The following is a 23,012-nucleotide window of genomic DNA, read 5'->3' on the forward strand; positions in this document are numbered from 1 at the left end:
CCTCATATAAAGGTAGCTTAGTTGGGAATAGACGGTCAATGGAAGTTGTCCAGTAAGTACACATAAGATTTTCTAGTAGAGTTTTTTTAGTTTCCTTTAGTACCCATTGTACATCCTCATGAAAAATGTGCCTAAAGGGTATCAAAACTCTATCATCCAGGTAGTCATTTGATGTGTTTCCAGGTTGGGTGGGGTATCAGACACCCTCTGTCTTGTCTGAGAAAATCCCATTAGACTTTTTCGGAGTAGGAACTTAACTGTCATGCATACTGTAAGCTGTCAAAAAATACACTGTAAAGCTGATAAAACTGGTGGGACAGCTGCGGGCTGTGGAATATCTAGTTGCAACAAATTATAATACTTCTGCAGGGAGATAGGGATTTTCATTCTGTTCCAACCAAAATATAGGTCTTTCATCTTTGCTAAGGTCTCAGAAGAAAACAGGTCATGCTGGAGTGATTGATACATCTCCCAGAGATTGCCACTTCCCTGGAACAAGCTTCCCAACTCATGTGAAAAAGAGCCCCTCCCTGACCCTCTTCAAACACAACCTAGATAAATGGATGGCTGACAGCAAATTCACTCCTCGGGTGGCACCCATGTCATCCTGGACAGAGGAAGAGCTATTAACTGCCATATTCCTTTACCTCTGAGAACTTCACTCACCTAACCACTGACAACTGGGGCAACCCAGGATAAATATGGCTAGGCTTGTAAGGGCTCTAGGGCCATTAGCCTAGTAAGCTTCTATGAACCTATAAGAAAATAGCTCTTCTGTAGGGAAATTTGAAGAAACTCTACAGAATCAAAATCTTCATCTTGCAGAGAAATCACTGAAGGACAAAACTCCCCTGTTTTCCCTCTTCTTCTGACTGACAGCCAGTGCCAGAATGTTAGGGAACTCTTTTTCTTTTTCTATTTGAAGAAAGTGAAGAAACAGAATTTGAAACATTAAAATCAAAAATGAATTCCTTAACAAATACTAGCAAATCTTCTCTGTCTATAGTAACAGAAACAGGAAAAGTAAAATTATTAAAACTTTATTTATTTATTGACATTTGATTACTAGGAAAGTCCATTTACGTAGGTACCAATTTTCAGTGGAGGCCCAAGGAGAAAAGCGACAAAGTATTGCAAAAACATTTTTAGAATTTTAAGAAAAATAATTTTACAGTCTTCAAAAATAATACAAAAACATCTATAGTATAAATAATAATTCCAAATTGCACATAATGTGAATACATTGGTTAACAATGGATACAACTTATACAACGATTTAATATTTAGAGAAATTTTATCCAGTTTAGAGAAATTAAATGTAAGTTAGTATAATACAAACAAGAATTGCAGTATGTATAAAGTCGGAGAAAAAAAAAACAGGGCTATGGCATGTTTAGAGACTTGGGAACAAATTGATTGAACTGAGGAAGAGAGTGAAGACGGGGAAGTAAGGAGGTATAATATATGAATAGGTACTTGCTCATATTTAGGGATTAGGTTATCATGCGATTGAGCAAGAACAGAGCCAGAGTTTGGCTAGGAAGTATTTCAGAATGGTTTTAAAATACTGGAAGGAGGTTATGGATGTGATGGATGCAGGTGAGGAATTCCAGGCCTTAGTAACATGGTATGAGTACAGACCTTGCCTGGCAGATTTGATAAATTTATTGACAGAAAGGAGTTTTTGGTCAGTGGATCATAATGATTAAGTGGGAACATAGTTGTGTAGAATGGTATTTAGTGCTGGAGAAACAGATGGATGCTGGATAATTTTATAGGTGGCAAAAACCTGTGCCTATGTTAGTTGATGGCGCAATTCTAACCAATTTAGACTTTTTAGGGCTATACAGTGGTGGGTTCTGAAAGAGGTAGTTGTTGCAAATGTATCCACTTTATTACAGCATTGTTTAAGTTTTGCTTTTTGTGATACCGGGAGGTTAGTAAGGATGGGAGCACCATAAAGTAGTGAGGGAAGGAAGTACGTAGTGACAAGAGTGGTTTTAGTTGTGTTGGTAAGAAGGTTTTTAGCTCTAAAAAGCATCCCTAGTTTTTGGTAAGTTTTTCTTAATGCAATTTTTGTATATGCAGTTTGAAATTAAGATTATCATCCACTGTCATCCTAATAAGTGGCTATGAAAAGTGACTTCAGTTGTTGTATTATTAAAAGAAAGGATTTTATTTATTTTTTCATGAGAGAGGGATTTGGGGAAAAAATTAGTTGTTTTTTTATTTTTATTTTTTTCGAGGGTAAGGTATGAGAATGAGTTTTGAGTTACAAAGCCATGTTGCAGTGGCTGCTAAATCATATTGAATATTTTGTAGAGATATGCCAGATTGTTAAATGTGTTTATAAGTGTGGAGTCATCTGCGTATTGCACTATGGAGGCCTGCTGTGTGGATGTATAGAGGGTGTTGGTAAGAATGTTAAAGCTGAAGGGTCCAAGGATAGAGCCTTGTGGAACATCGGTGGAGACTGGTAGTTACAAAGAGAAAGGGTAGAGTGCCATTTTACTGACTGATACCTAATGCACAAGTAGCTGTTGAAACAAAGAACAGTGGGCTGAGACAGACCTAGTGAAGACATTTGAAGTGGAAGTTTGCTGTGACAAACTGTGTTGAAGGCTTTAAACAGGTCTAGAAATAAGGAGGAAACTAGTTTGCCATTATCTCTAGCTTTATTGACACTATCTATAAAGGTGCAGTGTTAGTACTATGTGAGAGACGGAAGCTATGTTGTGTGAGGGATAGGAGTTCTTCCTGCAGCAGATAAGTTAGCAGAAGTATACATTTTTCAAGAGGGGGGGATATGACTGAAATAGGTCTAAAGCTTGTAATATCTACTGAATTTCCTGTTTTGTGTGGAGGGATAATGTGTGATTTTTTTTTCAGAGACAGAAACATGGGAATCCTGGATTAACCTATTTATAAGGATTGAAACAGTGCTATTGACAGCTATTTTAAAGGACTTACTTGGAAGGTCATCAACTGAAGTAGAGTCTGGTCTGAGTTTGTTTAAGGGTAGTTTTATATAGGATGTGGGCACAGGTTTGAAGGTGAAAATATATGTGGTGACATGTAGCTGTTGGGAAGGGTTGGGATTAGAGGTTGGGGAATCCTTCGTTAGGGGACAGTATGCTATCTATGAAATAAGAGTTTAATTCTATTGCAGTTTTGAGTGGTGAGTTATTGGGAGAAGGGTTAGGACTGAACTTTTGGCTGGGATATAAGATTTCTTTAATGTCTGACCTGAATTTTTTATGGCTGTGTTTACTATTGTTCTGAATGTTGTTATAGAAGATTTTTGCCTTCATTTATTTGCTTTTAGTATGACTGTTGAGCATTCTGAAGTTTGTGAGATGTTGTGGTGCCATTTTTTCACACTTTTTCTGTACCCTGAATTAGCATTCTACTCTTTTTGGGCAGCCAAATTGCATTCTTTGTTTTTAGTCACTTCCTTCTAGGAATTGCAAGGTTATTTACAATATTTAGGAAAGTTGTGCTGAATTCATTTACAGCATTGTCTAAGGGGAGGATTTTTAGGATGCTGCAGTTGATAGATATAGAGTAGTAATGAATACTTCTGGGTTAAACTTGGAGAGGTTGCACATTTCATTGACATGCTGTTTAGGTGGATGTGTGAGATGTCTGTTTGTATAGACTGGGAGATTGTCACAGAGAGAGTCTAACATTGTACCTGTGGTGGTGAATTTGCTTTGGTCTGATACTAGGGATCCAGTCTAATAAGGAATTTGATGTCTTTCTATAATGTGTGGGGGTATTCATTAGTTGTGTGAAACCATATAACATTATACCAGATGTAGGGGAATTAGAGGTTATATTTAACCAACTGATTGCTGGCATCACCTATAGTATTTGTTCTTGAGGAACTGTTATAGATATCCAATGTAGGATATGTTCCAGTGTGGATAATACATATATGAAAGTAAGGTACTCCAAACAGAAAAAGCAAACTTGTAAACATAAAAATAATAAAAAACAATCACCAGAGGAAAAAATCGATGGTCTTCCACTTTTAATATGCCAACAAACACAGAAATACCAAACGACTAAGCGCTTTCACCAGGCTACAAACCACTGGCTTCTTCAGTCATTTGGTTTAACATACACAGTTCATTATATACAAACATTTAATTGCTTAATTGGTTACATCACCACTTAACCCAATGATTTAACTAACTTCAATAATAAGCTCAATTCATGTCTTTTCACCTTTCCTACACCTAAAATTTAAAAACTGAAACAGTATAATGTTAGAAGGAATTTTTTGTTCATATCAAAGTTAAAACTGACTTGAAGCAGTCATGTTACTTTAAAAAACATACAAATTTATAGGCAAGATGTTCAACTTATTATTACTATTGTAACCCTTAACTTGTAGTACATCTACATGGTTACACTAAAAAGTGTCTTTCATTAACATTTTAAACCTACTGGTGTTTACCAAACTCTATTCACCATAATAACTGTTAAAATAATATAATATATTTTTCAGTTACACTTGATTTGAATTTAATTTTAAAATGAGCATCAGAGAAATAGCATCATTTAAGCCAGGCAACTTCAGGGCATTTAATCTTAATTGCCAGGTTGTCTCTAGAGCTCCAACCTTGTTAATATCACAACCCCTTTCACCCATGGTTACCCGGCCTATAATAAAGAATGTAAACTTCTTAAAATTCTTATTTTGAATGTAAAAAAGTGCATTATTTTCATCCTTTCTATTAATATTTCTCAGATGTTCTGAAATTCTATCACGCAGCCTCCTAATGGTTTTACCCAAATAAAATCCATCACATGAAATGCATGAAGCAACATAAACAATATTTTTGGTGTTACAATTACATATCCCTGGACATGGAATTGTGTATTTAAAACCATAAACACATAAGTATGGTCCCTCATTTATATATCTACAATATTTACACATGGCACATTTCTTCATACAAGATTTTCTTCCAGTGTTGGTTTCTCTTTCAAGTATACCCTTTATGTTGTTCCCTATACTATAAACTATTGATGGTTCAGGTCCTAAAATAACTTTAATGTTGTCACTAAGACAGAACTTCCAGGCATTTCTCAAACTTGTCACCAATTCCTGAGCTCTGTCATTATATTTAAGTATAAGGTTAGCACCTAACTTTTCTAAGTTATTCTCACTCTTTGTGATAGGTGCCGTGTTCCGTATAATGGGGATGTAACAGGTTTCCCTTTTTCTCATAATCTCTCTTTTGATGTTTAATAATAGTTTGAGTGGGTACCCCCTGTCCAAGAACATTCCTATTAATTTGTGTAATTTATAATACATATATGTTTATTGTTATTTATTTTCAGAAAAGTAATAAGAAGATCTGCTGGTTTATTGTACAGGGAGATGTAGTATTTGTTAGGCAATATTAAAGCAACACTACCTCCTTTCTTCTTTATGTGGTCATTACAGATGATATTATAGCTGGGGGTGATTTTGGAATTGTTTATGCTGGGTTTAAGCTAGCTTTCAATTATAGCAGAATATCAGGCTTGTATTGGGTAATTCAGGCATGTAGTTCAGTAGTTTTATTTCTTATGCTTCTACTTTTTATGGTAGTGAAAGTTAGATTACCAAGTTTGGGACTTGACTGCTGTGGGGTTAGAGTATTGTGTGGAATGGAATTGTCTTGATGATGGTTGTGATAGGTGGGGCCAGGACTGCAGTGAATGTCTCCTTCTAAGATGATTTTACTATATTGTGGTATTATTAATTCTTATTTTGGGAGAGTACATTTCCACTTAATTTTATTTTGATTTGAGTTGAAATAGAGTTTGTAAGTCCATATCTGGGGTAAAAGTGAGGTAAAGCATTAAATAGGTTTGGTGATGAGAGCTAATGAGTCATGGTAGGATGAGTGATAGCTAAGAAGGAGGAGAAAAATAGAAGATAAACTGACAAGTATCATGATTAAGTGAAGGGATCTCTACTTTATTGATACCAGGTAGTGGGGAAGTAGGAATCAAGATGAATGAAGAAGTTGCATGGCTGTAGGATAGGTGGTGGAGTATTAAAGCTGGTAGACGTTAGGTAGGAAAGAATGTTTTTCTATGAAGGAAGATAGTTAGGTTGTCATGGTATCTCCTATTATGTTTCTGAAATATAAAAAATAGAGGGGTTTGAGAGGATAGAGAATGAGTATATATTTAAGGCAGGGAGTCGTAAGGGTTTATTTTGGCAAAGCAGAAGCTGAAATGTCGAACAATAGATAGGTATTCTTGAGGAGGGGTCTGAGTATGAATGGATATAGTGCAAAGTGGTATAGGAGGAAGAAAGGTTATTGTGAAAGATGCTAAATGTTAGATGGAAGTTGGGAAATAGAAAAGATTGAAAGAGGAGTATTTGTATGATAGTAGTAAAGTTGTTTTGGGAGGGTTAAGGAATGGCTGTCACAGGTGAAATGTGCATGTGGGAAGCATAATGGTAAAGTTAAGAGGTGTGGGTGGCATTTGGGGGTTCCTGCTCTCAGATCAATTATTATAGAGTGCAATCAGTTTATAGTCAGTACAGAGGAGTTAACAAGGAGGTACAAAGTAGAACCATATCTCTCAACTGTCCAGATTTTTGCACAATGTTCAGACTTTTGCCTCATATTTTTGGTCTGCTCCTCATAAAATGTGTGGTTTTCTGGCAAATCACTGGGATGATCTGAGTACTGAGGTCACTAAACAATGGCATACATTTGATTTTTAGACCTCAGAGCCTTCAGAAAATGTGTGCTACTCTAGCAACTTTCTAGGTTTATAAGAGCAATATTTAAAATCTGTCCCTATTTTTGGGCTTTTGTCCCCCCATTATGTCAGGCTTTGTCCAGATTTCTAGCAGTAAGAGATTTAGAAGTATGAGAAGAGCAGGTTTTCTTTCATTTGCAGAAGTTAGGAAACTAGGGAGACTAAATAACTGGCATATACAGTGTAACTAACAGGTCAAGAGAAAAGACAGTGGCCAACATAGTAAGTCCTTAGAGTGGAAGGACTAGTCCTTTGGGGGGAATATCACAGCTACTTTCCAGCACAGGGCAGGCACTTTTTGGAATAACTCAAAATTCATGCACAGCAAGGCTGTTCATGTTAATAATAATATTCTCATTGGAAACTTTTGAGAATTAGGCCTTTTGTCAGAACTCCTGCAGTATCAAGGTCAGGATGAAAAGTCATGTTTAGTTAAAAATCCCACCGGACTGCCATCAATTAAATGTGACGTTTGTCCAATATCCCACCACACTGGCAACAATAAAATGTGATGTCCCTTACTTACCTGGGTTAGTAACTAAGGACCTTCAATTCTCACTACTGACTCCAGTGTGACACTTAAAACAGGAGTATTATTTCGCAATTTTCCCCTAAGAGCACAACAGGAACATGCTCTATAATCTGGGACTGGGCTCTATACTTCTTTCCACCCCTAATGTAACTCCTTACTACACACTTCAGACCATCTTCTGATACACACACATTCTGATACACTCTCAAAGTCAATTTCAATCTCACACATCCAAACACTTCTGGGAAAGCCTGACACAGATTTTCAGCTGTGTCCCTTCTCCAAAATAATACAGTAATGCTGCCACCAATCCGAGTGTCTTCATACCCTTCTAAAGGGGTGTCCAATTATGAAAATTAAATATCAAAATAAATTATAGCTATAACCAGAAGCGACCAGGCATTCAAGGTGACCTGGGGAGTATCAAACAAGTATAAGCACTCTAATCTCTAAAGGATGCACTGATTTCCAGCCACAATGTAAAGTAATGGAAATCATTTAAATGATTACAAGAATGTAAATCAATAGCTTTCAATAAGCACCAGAATTCAATCACCATAAATGTAAAATTAAATTGTAGGCCAGAAGTCCATCATTTTAGAAAAAAACTCTATATTAATAACTAAGCTTTCCTAATCTAACTAGAGAATAGCGTCCCTGATCTAGCACATAACAGCATGGCAAAGGCAAGCTTACAGTTTTTGGTGGGTTCTCTTTTCTTCGGTATCACTGTACAGCACTGTAACTGACTGCAACTCTTCACACAGCTGCTTTTCACAAACTGCTCAACACCTGACAAAACTGCACAGCTTAACAGTGTCAACTGTCTTATTTTAAAAAATAACAGTCAGCTGTTTGAAAAAGTTATTTTTCCTGTCAATCAACTGTTCAAATATTCACCTAGCAACTGGGAACATTCTAATGACATCAGCTACTGTTCAGCTGATTCTCCACAGTACTGTAGAATCTCCCTCACAAACATGTACAATTAGAAATGTATCAAAACGCTGACAGATTTTTTAAACATTCTGTTTAAACAGGGAAATACTCAACATTTAAAAAACTTACTTAAATTTTCTCAATTAGACTTGCTGGCATACAAGTTAATCTGAGAATATATACAAATCACATGCCAGACACATGCTAACACAGATGACAGTGTTTGCATTGTCTTCACATTTCTCCCCCCCTTATGACTCAGGCATGATTTTCAAGTGACCCTTGAAAACCCACTCCTCTCCTGGGCAATCCATCTGCATTGGAATTATTAACCCCACAGCAGAATTTTTCCCCTTCTGAGGCTGAGCACAACCCCCACTCCATAATTTGAAGCATCTACCTCTACAATAAATTCTTTATTGTAATCTGGTCTGGGTAATTCAGGGAGTCCTAACAAAATCTATTTTAGTGTTTGGAATTCCTGTTCACAATATGTGGTCCACAGTACATAATCTGGTTTATTCTTGCTAGTTAAGTCAGTAAGGGGTGCACCTATGGTACTGCAATTGGGCACAAATTTCCTATAGTACTCCACTATCCCTAAAAATGCTCACACTTGTTTCTTACTAACAGGAACTGGCCACTCTTAAATAGCTTCCACCTTGACAGGTTCTGGCCTAATTTTACCACTTCCCACTCTGTGTCCTGTGTAAGTGACCTCTGCCATACCCACCTGACACTTACTGAGTTTAATGGTTAATCCTGCCCTAATTAATCTATCCTAGACCTATCATACATGCTGGTCTGCAAATGCCCATAGCATAGTCTTCAATGTAGAGTTTAACCTCTCCACAAGACCATTAGTCTGGGGATAGTAAGGGGTAGTCTTTAAATGTTTCACCCCACAACATTTCCACAAACAAGTCAGCAGGTCTGACATGAAGTTGTACCTTGGTCAGACAGTATTTCCTATGGAAAACCTACTCTGCTGAAAATTTCTAGCAAAGCACTTGCCACCTTTTCTACATTATTATCACCTGCAAAAGGAATATTAGGGACTTTAGCTAGATGTGGCAGAATGTAAGTTCTAGGCTGTACCAACTGCCACACTACCTCACCTTCCAGCCCTCCCTTTGGAGTCCACTTTCTATACAACAAACCTTCCCTTTCTGCCTCAATATCCCCTTCCCAAGCAATATCAGGGACTATAGCTAGAAATGGCAGATGGTAGGCTGTATGCTCTGCCAACTGCTGTACTACCTCACCTTCCAGCCCTCTCTCTCTTTATACAACAAATCTTTTTTCCCATATACAGGCTCCCCTCTTCCTTGAACCTCAAGTGCTTCCTTAGCCATCTCCCTCAAGCTTTGTACTGTAGGGTCCATAGGTTGAGCCTGCCTCAACTATACATTTGCAACCCTCCCAAGCTCCCCTTCCACAGGAAGCCTAGTATCTTCTAACAGCTGTACCTCACTGTCAGTCTGGGTATCATCACCCCCCTCCATCCTAGCAGTTACAGTGTCCAAAGGAACATCAGTACCTCATAGCAGCTGTGGCTCACTTTCAGACTTACTACTACATGATAGCTCCTTCTCTGAAACAGCCACCACACTAGTCTCATCCTCAGGTATGAGATCTGTCTGGATCTCTCTCAGACTACTGGACCTACATGCCTGTCTCTGACCTTGACTATGTGTCACTGCATGCACACAAGGCATTGCATTATCACAGTCATTCCTTATCAGGACATCTGCAAGAATATTCTCAAACACAAGCTCCCCTTCCTTCCACAGGAATCCTAGTAACTCCCGACAGCTACACCTCACTGTCACTCTGGGTATCACCACCAGCCTCCATCCTCACAGTCACCATATCCAAGGGAACATCAGTACCCACCAGAAGCTGTGGTTCACATTCAGACTTACTGCTACCAGATAGCACATTCTCTGAAACAGCCAGCATGCCAGTCCCAGCTTCAGGTATGAGATCTTTCTGGGTCTCTCCAAGACTATCAGACCTACATGCCTTTCTCCAAGCCTAACTGCATGGTACTGCATCATCAAAGTCATTCCTAACAGGACATCTGCAGGAATATCCTCAAACACCCTTACTTGCTTGTTTCCTCTTCCACCTTCCCATTCAAGGTGAATCCTAGCCAAAGGTATTTGGAATGGGGTCCCTCTCAATGCTCTGACTGGAGTGCACTACTCAAGCATGTACTGCTCTTCTCTTACCACTGCAGGCCTCACAATGGTTATATCAGAAGCTGTTCCCCTCTTAGCAGTTACCTGTTTACCATCTGCTAAGATAGGATACACATTTTTTGTAATAATTTGGCATCCTGGTTGTTTCTAAACAACTTACTACTGGCAGTTTGTAATTCACACTTACTTGCTCCCTCACCTTCTGTTTTTCACCTTGGCTTGAAGGACATTTGGCTGCTATATGTCCCCTCTGGTTGCACTTGAAACATCTAATCCCTAACCATGGACTTGGATTATTAGTTTCCTCCATTACTGGTGTAATCTGTTGGAGTAGTTTAGACTGCCCCCCATGGGTTCCCTTATGTCCATGTACAGCACTGGGTATCCCTTTCCTATGCAGTGGTGCTCTGCTTGCCAAGTAGAGATCCCATTTTCTCCCCAACTCCTCTGCAGAGTTGCACTCACTGTCTGCTAACCAGACTCTCATGTCATCAGGCAAAGTACTTAGGGCTTGTTCCCTCACTAAAAGTTCTGGCAATCCCTCAAAGGTGGTGACCTGACACTCACTCACCCATCTGTGAAAGTAAGTACTTTCATAAGCAATATAATCATGTACACTTTCATCTGATTGCATCTTTGTTCAAAAAACTTTTTTCTATATGCCTCAAGTATTAGTTTAAAACAATCTAGAAGACAGGCCTTAACTTTAACATAATTCAAACAATCTACATCAGACAATTTTGACATAGCCTGAACAACTTTACCATGGAGTAAGGGAGTCAGGAGTTGAACCCAGGGCTCATGGTCAACATCATATTGTCAACATATCCTCTCAAAAATATGAATACAACTATCAAAGTCATCCCCATCCCTGTACTGAAGAAAAGTTTACTGACCTTTACAGCTTCTGAGGTCTGGTTATTCCCTTCCAAATTACCTCCATGACCCTCTCAAAGGGTAAGAAACTCCACTTTTTGCTGGCGCTGTCTCTCATTCTCAACACATTGTCTGTCATTGTCCTTGGCTTCTAAACACCTCAGTCTCTCTTTGGTCTCCAGACATTTGACCTCCAGTTCATATTGGTGCTGCTTCTCCTCAGCCTCTAGACATTGCAGTCACTCCTCAGCCTCCAGATGTAGGGTCGCCAGGTGCAGTTTCTCTGCTGATTCCAATTTAAGACATTTGGCCTCCAGGCACAGTCTGTCCAACTCCAGACGGATTCTGAGGTCCTACGAAAAAAATGTGGACTGTCCCAACTTGGCAGGCTATACATCACCAACACAAAACTGGATAGCCTCGGAATGGCTGGTCTGAGCTTTGACTGCAGCCAAGGCTGAAATAATTTCTTCTTTGGTCAGGTTGGCATGCATCAATCTTCTGGCTTCATACTCCTTAGTCAACTGGATCTTTGTCAGCTTGCTAAAATCTTCTGCTGACATCCTTGTCAGCTATCCCTGACTATCTAAATAAAAAATAAATAAAACTGTGGTGGATTGAAATTCTGAATGTTTACCTTGTGGCTGTCAAGAATGCAAACCTTAAACCAAAAAAACACCAAAAAACATAAAAAAGTGAAGAAGAACAAATGGGAATTAGCATAACCACACTTTATTTTCTGCTTTCATCATGAAAGGACTTCATCAGAAAGATTCTGATGAAGTCCTTTCAGGACGAAAGTGGAAAATGAAGTGTGGTTACATTAATTCCCATTTGTTCTTCTTCACTTTTTAGTGTTTTTTGCTGTTTTTTGGTTCATTTAGTTTTTTTACCAACCTCAGTTGGAATTGTTGCTTTTTAAAGAGTGCACACCTTAATGACAACTACCTACAGGCTACTACAATTAAAAATCCGACTAAACTGCCACAAGTTAATGTGATGTCCAGTTAAAATCCCACCAGACTGCCATCAATTAAAGGTGATGCCTAACTAATATTCCACTGGACTGCCAAGAATAACATGTGATATCCCTTACTATTCTGGGTCAGTAACTAAGGAGCTTCAATCCTCACTACTGACTCCAATGTGAGACTGTCACTTAAACAGGAGTATTATTTCACAATTTTCTCCAAAGAGCACAACAGGAACATGCTCTGTAATCTGGAACTGGATTGTATACTTCTTTCCCCCCTTAATGTAACTCCTTATTACACACTTCAGAACAATGTGTCCCAGTTTAAGACCTGGGATACACTTACACTCAAAGTAAATTTAAATCTCACACATCCAAACACTTCTGGGAAAGCCTGACACAGATTTCCAGCTGTGTCCTTTCCCCAAAATAATATGGTAATGCTGCCACCAATCAGAGTGTCTTCATGCTTTTCAAGAGGTTTGTCCAATTATGAAAATTATATATCAAAATAAATGATAGCTATGACCAGAAGCAATCAGGCCTTTGAGGTAACCTGGAGGGTATCAAACAGGTATAAGCACTCTTTAATCTGTAAAGAACACACTGATTTCCAGTAACAATGTAAAGTAATGGAAACATTTAATAATAAGTAAAATGATTACAAGAATGTAAATCAATAGCTTTCATTGAACAGAATTCAATCACCAGAAATGTAAAATTAAACTGTAGGATAGAAGTCCATCATTGTAGAAAAAAACTCTATTTTAATAACTAAGCTTTCCTAATCTAACTAGAAAATACTGTCCCTGATCTAATCTAACACATAACAACAAGTCAAAGGCAGGCTTACAGTTTTTGGTGAGTTCTCTTTTCTTCGGGTATCACTGCACAACACTGTAACTGACTGCAACTCTTCACAAACAGTTGCTCTTCACAAACTGCTCAGCACTTGACAAAACTGCATAGCTTAACAGTCTCAACTGTCTTATTTAAAAAAAATAACAGTTAGTTGTTAGAAAAAGTTATTTTTCCTGTCAATCTGCTGTTCAAATAATCACCTAGCAACCAGGAACATTCTAATAGCATCACTTACTGTTCAGCTGACTCTCCACAGTACTTTAGAATTTCCCTCACAAACATGTGCAATTAGAAATGCATCAGAACACTGACAGATACTTTAAACATTCTGATTAAAAAGGGAAATACTCAACATTTAAAAAACGTATTTACATTATCTCAGTTAGACATGCTGGCATACAATACAACTTAATCTGAGAATATATACAAATCTCCTGCCAGATATGTTAACACAAATGACAGTTTTTTTCATTTTCTTCACAAAAGTGACCACAGGATCTGAAATAACAGAAAAGGGGAAAAACTCTATTAAACTGTAATATTATATGGAGGCAGTAAAGTTAATAATTATAGATTCATATCTTCATAGATTCATAAGATTCCTAGAGCTGGAGGAAAGACTATGTGAGTCATGGCAAACAAATATGGGGTATCATGCTTTTAATTTCTCCAAATATTTTGGGTTTCTAATACCGTGATGGGAATGGACCCCATTCCTAAGTCAAAGTACAATTAAAGTTCATGAAATTAGTATTGTTTCAATCTTTGATATCAGCCAAAAGTGCTCATCACAGCACCCACAATGTGCCCAGTAATGTCTCCTTCGGCAATTCATAGCAGTTACATGCACTGGTAACATATCTAAATATGATTGTAGATTATTTCTTATAATACCCATTGTTCCTACTACTATTGGAACTGTCTGGGTATCTTTCTTCCACATTGCTCTAGTTTCTGCCTGCAAATCTTGATATTTTATGACTTTGTGCCTCTATGTATGCAAGACACTATAGTCACTGGGTGTAGCAATTTCAATGATCAATGCTACTTTTGTCTTATTTTCATAGTGGTCCATGAAAAGAAGACAAAAGTAGCATTGATCATTGAAATTGCTACACTGTGGTCACTCGGTGTAGCAATTTCAATGATCAATGCTACTTTTGTCTTTTTTTTCATGGACCACTATATCTGATTTTCTCGCATCTATTTTTTTAATTGTTGGTAATGGGTGATCCCATGTGATGTAGACTTCATTATTTTCTATGATGCTTTGTGGCTTGTTTCCAGTGTTTTTCAGCCACTTCAATGCCATAATGTTTGCACATTTATAGTGCAACAGTCTTGCCACATTACTATGCCTTTCAGTGTACAATCCTTCTGCCATTAGTATGTCACAACCAGCAACAAGGTGTGTGACTGTTTCCAATTCTATTTTACAAAACTTACATTTGTCTTTTTCTCTCACATGTTCAATGGACTTTGTAAACCAATGTGTATGTAGCCCAATATCTTGGGGCACCAATATTAACCTTTCATCTTTTGGTTTGAATTCGTCTGTCCTTAACCATTCCTGCATTCGATCCTGATCGACATGAGGTTCTTCCAGAAGTTTTCTATACTTGCAACTATATTTATGCATTTTCCACATTTTTTGCCTTCTCATCTGATCCTTCACCTTATATTCTTTCTTTTGCTTTTTGGCACATTCAGTTGCTGCCTGATTTTTATCTAGTTCTGGTTTGATTTACGTTCCTGCTTGATGCCAATATGCTTCTGCTAGACTAAGCAGTGAAGTCATCTTAGATTTATTCTCCTCATGTTTAAAAACTTTCACTACATTTGGGTCTTGTGAGGTCAGCAGATATGTGTGCAGTCCCACAATTGCAGATCTATACATGTAATCAGTTTCACAGAGGTCCATACCTCCTTTGAAGCAGGGAATATATAATCTTGGTATGCCCTTATTTTTATAAATCATTTGGTGAGCATGAAGCATACTTCTTGTTTTCCTATATAATCTATCCAACACATTTTGGGGCCACTAAATTACTCCAAAATTGTAAGTAAGAACAGGAAGAGCAAATTGGTTTATAGCTTGAATTTTATTCCTAGGTGTCAACTTTGTTTTCAGGATTCAGTTAAGTCTTCTAAAATATTCCTTACTAAGTTTTATTCACATTTGTTCATGTTTTCTTGTTGATCCTTCATCAATTCCTAAATATTTATACACACCCTCTTGCTCACATTCTTTTATAGCAGATTCTTGTCCCATACTGATGTTTACTTTGTGCTGCAGATTTCCTGTTTTTGCGCATTTATCAAGATGAGATGATATTCTTATATCATCTGAAAAAGTTTTGACTACTTGCAGATGTGCTTTCAATTCCTCATCCAATGAGCTGTAATGTTTTAAATCAATGACAAAGAGAAGATGTGAGGTCTTTATACTTTGTTGTTTTCCAGGAACCAAGTTATAGCCATGGCCTAATCTGTTAAGTACACAGCTTAAAGGGTTAAGGGCAAGACAGAATAGCAGTGGTGACAGGGAGTCACCCTGGAATATCTCACTTTGAATTTTTATTCCTGGAATAATAATTTGTCCTTTATCATGGCTTAACTGCAAAGTGGTTTACAACTGTTTCATGGTCATTGGAATGTAGTTGATCAGTGTAGGGTGTATCTTACACATTTTTAAGCACTCTTTTATGCATGAATGTGGGATACTATCAAATACTTTTTTGTAGTCAATCCATGCCATACTTACATTCTTCCACTTTTTACAGTTCTTCATTATGACTTTATTTAGCAACAGATGATCCTTTGTTCCATATGACTTTCTTTCATTACCCTTTTGCTCTATTGCCATGATTTTTTTTTTTTTACTTTGGGGACTTGCTCTGTCATGCTGTGATGAAACCTCTGTTAGACCTTCTGCACCAAATCCTTCACTTTGCAGGCATTCCACAACTTCAGGTTCTTTTTTTTTTAACTTCTACATTACTAATCTTCTTTTCTATATTTCCTCTATGTGATATTATTTTTTTCTGAAATTTTCCATATCTAGATGCCTTTGCCTGTATTTCTTTTAGAATATCTTTGGGGCTGCCTTTTTTGTATTGATTAATTTAGCTTTTGACTTTGCATAAATATTGCACCATATCAAATCTCTCTTTCTTTCTATGTCCATATTTCTTTTTTATACTTTTCAAAAATCTCTAGGTTTTATTGTTTATATTTTTGCACTTCCTCAGATGCTTCTTTTTCCAAACAGGTCAACGTTTTTTGGTCTGTGTAATGTTTTTCACAAATCTGTTGTATTAATGAACACAATTTTTTTATTTGAGGCTTCTGACAGTTTTTCTTGTAGAAGTATTTTTCTTTCCTCTTATTTCTCTCTCAACCTTTTTGTATATCTTGTGTCTGGAAATTCTGGGATTTTTGCATAATAGTAACAATGCATAATTCTTTCTTATCCTCTGCAGTCCTCTCTATCATCTTTATGGCTCTTCTTTGGCCTATCAGTTTTTTTTTTTGGACTGCTACTTCCTTCTACAACAGCGAGGTCACCCCCCCCCGGCCTGGCCTACTCCCATTGTAGGAATGTTTCCGTATAGTGAGGATTCTACACTGTCATGTTTTTCCACTCTTGACACCAGTCCACCTCCCAGGATTGGGCACTTTTTTATCCTGGGTTTTGTGGACCCAGCTATCTTTTTTTTACTTTTGACCTACTTCTGTCCATGATATAGGATGTTAAAAATACAGTCTATGTATCAGTGTCATCTTGGTGAGATTTTGTGAAAAACAGGTTCCACCTCGTGAAGGTACTCACTAAGACTTGAGGATGAATTGAGTTTCAACAATACTACTCTCCTTTGCTTGTTGACTTATCATCTCTCCATTTGGCCCCAATATGGGGTATTGTAAGAGTAGAGAAATGGTAAGAAAGGCTATGAAACTAAGGTCAAAGTAAGGTTAGCAGGAGGTATACTGAAAGTGAACCTCAATAATACAGTGTATAAAACTGTACAGAACAAATTATCAGGACATAGCACTACACTGATAAACATAATATAAAATCATCACTTAGTACAAATGTATTAGATTAAACTGGTACATCAAAAGAGTGTTATATATACCCAAACACCCACAACTAAAGTTACATACATACTTGTTACAGGGTACAGACTTAATAAAAGCATAAACCTTATCCAGCTTGAATTAAAGCAATACAAATAAATACTACAAAGCAAGAGGCTGTCCGGTTCGATCTTTGGCTGGGGTGTCTTTTATGCAGAGTCTGCATATCCTCCCTGCGGTCGTGTGGGTTTCCTCTGGGTGCTCCAGGTTCCTCCCACATCCCCAAAGGCATGCTGCAAGTGGATTGGACATGCTAAAATTGTCTCTTGGCTTGAGTGCGTGCATGTGAGAGAGAGAGAGAGAGAGAGAGAGAGAGAGAGGCCTTGCGCTAGCCAGGTAGTCGTGGACTGCACCGCTCCCCCTCCAGTGACTGCAGCACAGTATGTACAACATCCAGCCTTGCAAAAGCTTACAGACATGTCTTTGTACTCAGTATAGACATGGACTGCACCCCCCCAAAGACTGTAACAGAGTAAATACAACATTCTGCTGTGAAAAAGCTAACATACTTTTCATTTTACACAGTATAGGTGTGAACTGCATTCGTCTGAAGACTGCAGCAGAGCAAATACAAAGTCCAGCCCTGCAAAAGCTTATAGACCAGTCATTTTACTCAGTGTAGTCATGGTCTGCACCCCCCCCCCCCAAGAATGCAGTAGAGTAAATACAACATCCAGCCCTGCAAAAGCTTACAGACTTTTTTTTACTCAGTATAGTTGTGGACTGCACCCCCCCCCCAAAAAAAAAAACAAGACTCAGCAGATTAAATACAATGTCCAGCCCTGAAAAAGCTTATAGACTTGTCTTTTTTTACTCAGTGTAAAGGCAAATTACTTGTTCATTATATTATCCCAGTCATGCACTGTTTAAAATGGTACCAAGTTTAATATCTCTTCTCTGCTTGGCCAGTACTTAGTGGTCTTTTTTTTGCTGTTTTTTTCTGAACTAGAATCAAAAATAGGGTCCATTGCCCTTTAATCCCCCTTCCCTCTCTAATTATTGACTTACACCCTACACTTGCTGGCAGCCGACATTTTTTAATTGTTCTTTCTAGTTACTACTTTTATGAATCTCCCTCTTTGCCTGTATAGGCAGTGTTAAGTTGCAGTGGCTGTTAGCTTCCTGACGATTTTGTGGAGATGTGCCAGGTTGTCAGATGTGTCTATACATGTGTTGCCACCTGCGTATAGTATTAGGGAGGCCTGTTGTATGGATGCATGGAGAGTGTTTCTGAAGTAGGAGAGTCCAACAACAGAGCCTCGTGGTACACTGACAGTGACTGGGATGTACAGAGAGAGGTTGGAGTGCTGTTTTACTGACTGATACTTGTTGGACAAGTAGCTTTTGAAGCAAAGATGGGTGGGCTGAGATAGACCTAGTGAAGATATTTGAAGCAGATGTTTGTTGTGACAAACTGTGTGGAAGGCTTTAGACAGGTCTACAAAAAAACGAGGAGACTTTTTTGCCAATATCTCTAGGTTTATTGACAATATCTATAAAGGTAAGAAGTACAATGTTACTACTGTGGGAAGGACCAAAGCTGTGTAGTATTTGGGACAGCAGTTTTTCCTGCAGGAGATAGTTTAGCAATTGTATTTTGAATACATTTTCCAAGTACTTTGGAGGGGGGGGGGGTAAGATTGCTATAGGTCTAAATTTAGTCATGTATATTGAATTTCCTCTTTTGTGCAGAGAGATAATGTGTGATTTTTTCCCCAGAGAGACGGAATTCAGGATTGCTGGATTAACCTATTTATAAGGATTGAAACAGAATAGGGAATGCTATTGGTTGCTATTTTAAAGAAGGTCATCGGCTGAAGTAGAGCATGGTTTCAGTTTGTTTAAGAATAGTTTATATAAGATGTGGGCACAGGTTTGAAAGAGGATGTGGTGACATGTATCTGTTGGGCAGTGTTGGGATTAGATGTTGGGGAATCCTTCATTAGGGACACTATACTATCTATGAAATAAAAGTTGAATTCTATTAATTTTCTAGTGCTGAGTTATTGGGAGAGGGGTTAGGGCTGAATTTTTGGCAGGGGAGTAAAAATTGTGTAATATCTGACAGAATTTACTAGGGTTGCATTTACTATTGTTCTGAACATTGTTATAGCAGATTTTTTAAATATTTACATGCTTTTTTAGTATGGTTGCATGGCATTTAAGTTTGTGAGATATTGTGGTGTTTTTTAGTTTTGCCTTTCTCGCTGTGTTTTTCCTCTACCGTGAATTAGCATTCTATTCTTTTTGCATAGCCAGATTTCATTATTTGGTCTTACTCTCTACCTTTTAGGATATTTAGGAAAGTTGCATTGAATTAATTTACAACATCATCTAGGGGAGGATTTTTAGGATGCTGCAATTAATAGATAATAGGGTTAAACTTGGAGAGGTTGCATGTTGTTTTATACACATGCTGTTTAAGTGGATGTGTGAGATGTCTGGTTTTATAGATCAGGAGATGGTCTGACATTGTATCTGTGGTGGTGAATTTGCTCAGGTCTGATAAGGAATCTGATGTCTTCTAAAATGTCTGGCGCTGTTAATTAGTTCTGTGACACCATATAAGTTCATGCTAGAGTTGTTTTTCTTGTAGAATTTTTATGGATATCCAATGTGGGATATCATCCTGTGTAGCTGTGTTGGCTACAGGAGGGATGGAAAGGACAGAAATACATATTTGTTTATGTTTGTTTATTTTCAGGAAAGTAATTAGAAGGTCTGTTGAACTGAATTTTGGTATTGATTTATTGTAGGGGGAAATATGGTAGTTGTAGGGAAATATTAAAGCAATACCTCCACCTTTCCTCTTTATATGCTTTTAATGGATTATATTATAGCTGGGGAGGGATAATTTTGGAGTCATTTATGGTGGGTTTAAGCCAAGTTTTAATTATAATGAGAATATCAGGCTTATGTTGGGTAATCCAGGCATGTAGTTCAGTAGTTTTATTTCTTATGCTTCTACTTTTTATAGAAGCAAACACTAAGATTACCAGGTTGGGGGTTAACTGTTGTTGGCTTAGAACAGTGTGTGGAAACAAATTGTCTTGATGTTGTTTGTGATAGGTAGGGCCACGATGGGGGTGAATGTCTCCTCCTAGGAAGATTTTAGTATTTTGGGGTATTACTGATTGTTTTGGAGAGTATTTTTCCATTTAATTTTATTTTGATTTGAGCTGAAATTTAATCAGTCTACATTTGGGATAAAGGTGAGGAGGATCATTAAATAGGTTTGGTGCAATGTGTGGATAAGTTAGAGAGGAATTATGGATAGGTGGTTGGGACAAAATTCAAAGAGATATTGAGAGCTATTATTGAATCACAGTAGGATGAGTGATTGGAAAGAGCAGAACAGTGGATAAGCTGAGGAGTAGCATGGTTAACTGGAGGAATCTGTATTTTATTGAAGGCAGGTAGTGGGGAAGTAGGAATTAAGAAAAAATCAGGAATTTATAGGTCTGTAGGACATTTAGTGACAGTGGAGTTTTAAAGCTGGTAGAATGTAGGTTGGTAGGAAGGAAGGAATTTCTATGAAGGAAGAGTGTTAGGTTCTCCTGGTATCTTCTCTTGTTTCTGAAATGTAAGAAATAGAGGGACTTGAAAGGATAGAGTATGAAGATGTATTTAAGATAGGAAATAGTAAGGGTTTACTGGGGAAAGTAGAAGGTGAAATGTAGAATAATAGATAGGTATTGTTGTGAGGGGTCTGGGTATGAATGGATATGGTACAAAGCAGTATGGGAGGGAGAAATGTTATTAGGAATGATGATACATTTTAGATGGAAGTTGGGAAATAGAAAAATAGAAAGGTGTGTGTGTGTGTGTGTGTGTGTGTGTGTGTGTGTTATATAATGGGAGTATAATGGTAAAGTAAGAGGGGCTGGAAATTGGGGGTAAGGTAGTGGGTTTCCCACCCTCAGGTCAATTATTATAGAGAGCAATCAGTTTATAGCTGTCACACAGTAATTAACAAGCATGGACAGAGTCAAACAGGTTTTCTTTCATTTAATAAGTGCAGAAACCAGGAAGCTTAGGAGTCTAAGTAACTAGCATATACAGTGTATTTTACTGATCAAGAGAAAGGACAGTGACCAACTTATTAAGTGGTCCTTAAAGTGCAAGGATGACTCTTTTGAGGGGAATTTCACAGCCACTTTCCAGCATAGGGCAGGCAAAAAGACTTTGAGTGATTTTATGAACATCTGAAGACATCAGAGGCTAAAAAGTTATATTAAGTGCATTTTTAGACTTGAGTTACTTATTCTCATTGTTCTGTGAATGTTTACTGTGATATTTATTTGTTTTTATGAACTTCTTTAGATCTTAAGTTGCATTACAAATTGGTGTAAGGGCTGCTGTTCTGTACTGAATTATATTGTATCCAGTGACTTGTTAGTTAGTTACAGGCATCTGTTTTTTGTTCCTCTATACTTGGGCTCCAAACCAGTCATTTAACATTAAGAGGGTCAAAGTCTGCATTCTTGTAGCAGAAGAGGGCTAATTTCACCCATGTGAGCTGAGAATTGCTGGTAGAAAGCTCACTGTGTGCTTACCTGTTTGACCTGTGAGCTTAGCTGGTGTAAAACCTGCTTTCTTCTGAGTGTATATAAGGCTTGTGTTTGCATGAAGCTGCTCTTCACACAACAGGGGTCACTAGTGCCTTGTATATACGCAGTTTCCCGAACTTCAAATTTCCCTATAAAAAGCACCTTGGAACATTGCCTCAGTTCCATGGTACTCACACGGAAAATAGTTTGCATGGTGAGTAGCACTTACACACTCAGAGCTACTTAGGTCATCATTTCCTGGTTTGGGCACTGGGCAGCATTGTTGGCTATGTTAGCTGCAGACTACATCAAGTGACCCCCCCATACAGTTATAAACCCCCTCCATTCATATCCCTTGCAAATACAGTAAGACCTGTAACCATGGATGGGCACTTTCTACTGTCTCTGTTTCCAGCTTGGTGAACATGGGCATCCTGAGGCAATGTAGCAATTGCTTCATATGCACTAGCAACCACTTAATTCTCCAACAGTCAAATTCAGTATGTGCGGAATGTAATTATACATTGTCATTGGAGGCTAGACACTCACATACAGGCACAAAATGCAGCAAATGAGTTGTTACACACAGCACACACCGTACCCACTAAGGACCATACACATAGACCTATATATGCAGAGGTGCTCATATACAACCTAGCCAAACCTCAAAGGCCTCTCAGGCACAGTCCTCAGATACTCCACATGCACACAAACAAGACATGTACTAGGACAACACATAAAGCCACATCTCATTGTGTCTCAACTACCATGCTCATATGGAAAAATATTTTACAACCTAACATTCTGGTCATAGGTGACTCCATTGTAAGGCACACTGATGTCCTCCTTACAAGACTGGATAAGTTGAAGGTTACAGTTAGTTATCTGTCAGGAGTCTGGATCCAGCAGATCACGCAAACACATAGGTCAGTTACCCATTAGTACCAGTATGACTCAGTCTAAGTCCATGTGGGTGTAAATGACCTGAGATGTACCTCTTTGGACTACATGTATCGAGACAAAATTGAACTCTCAGAATATGTATCACATCCAGGTATGAGCCCTACATCGAACAGCATTCTACAGTCTCCAAGCATGATTCCACAAAACAAACAGAAAATGATCAGCTTTAACAATTGTCTTATAATCTACTGGTGTCA

This window comes from Protopterus annectens, chromosome 17.part0, assembly GCF_019279795.1.
Source record: "Protopterus annectens isolate FY-2018-M chromosome 17.part0, PAN1.0, whole genome shotgun sequence".
Taxonomy (NCBI): Eukaryota; Metazoa; Chordata; order Ceratodontiformes; family Protopteridae; genus Protopterus; species Protopterus annectens.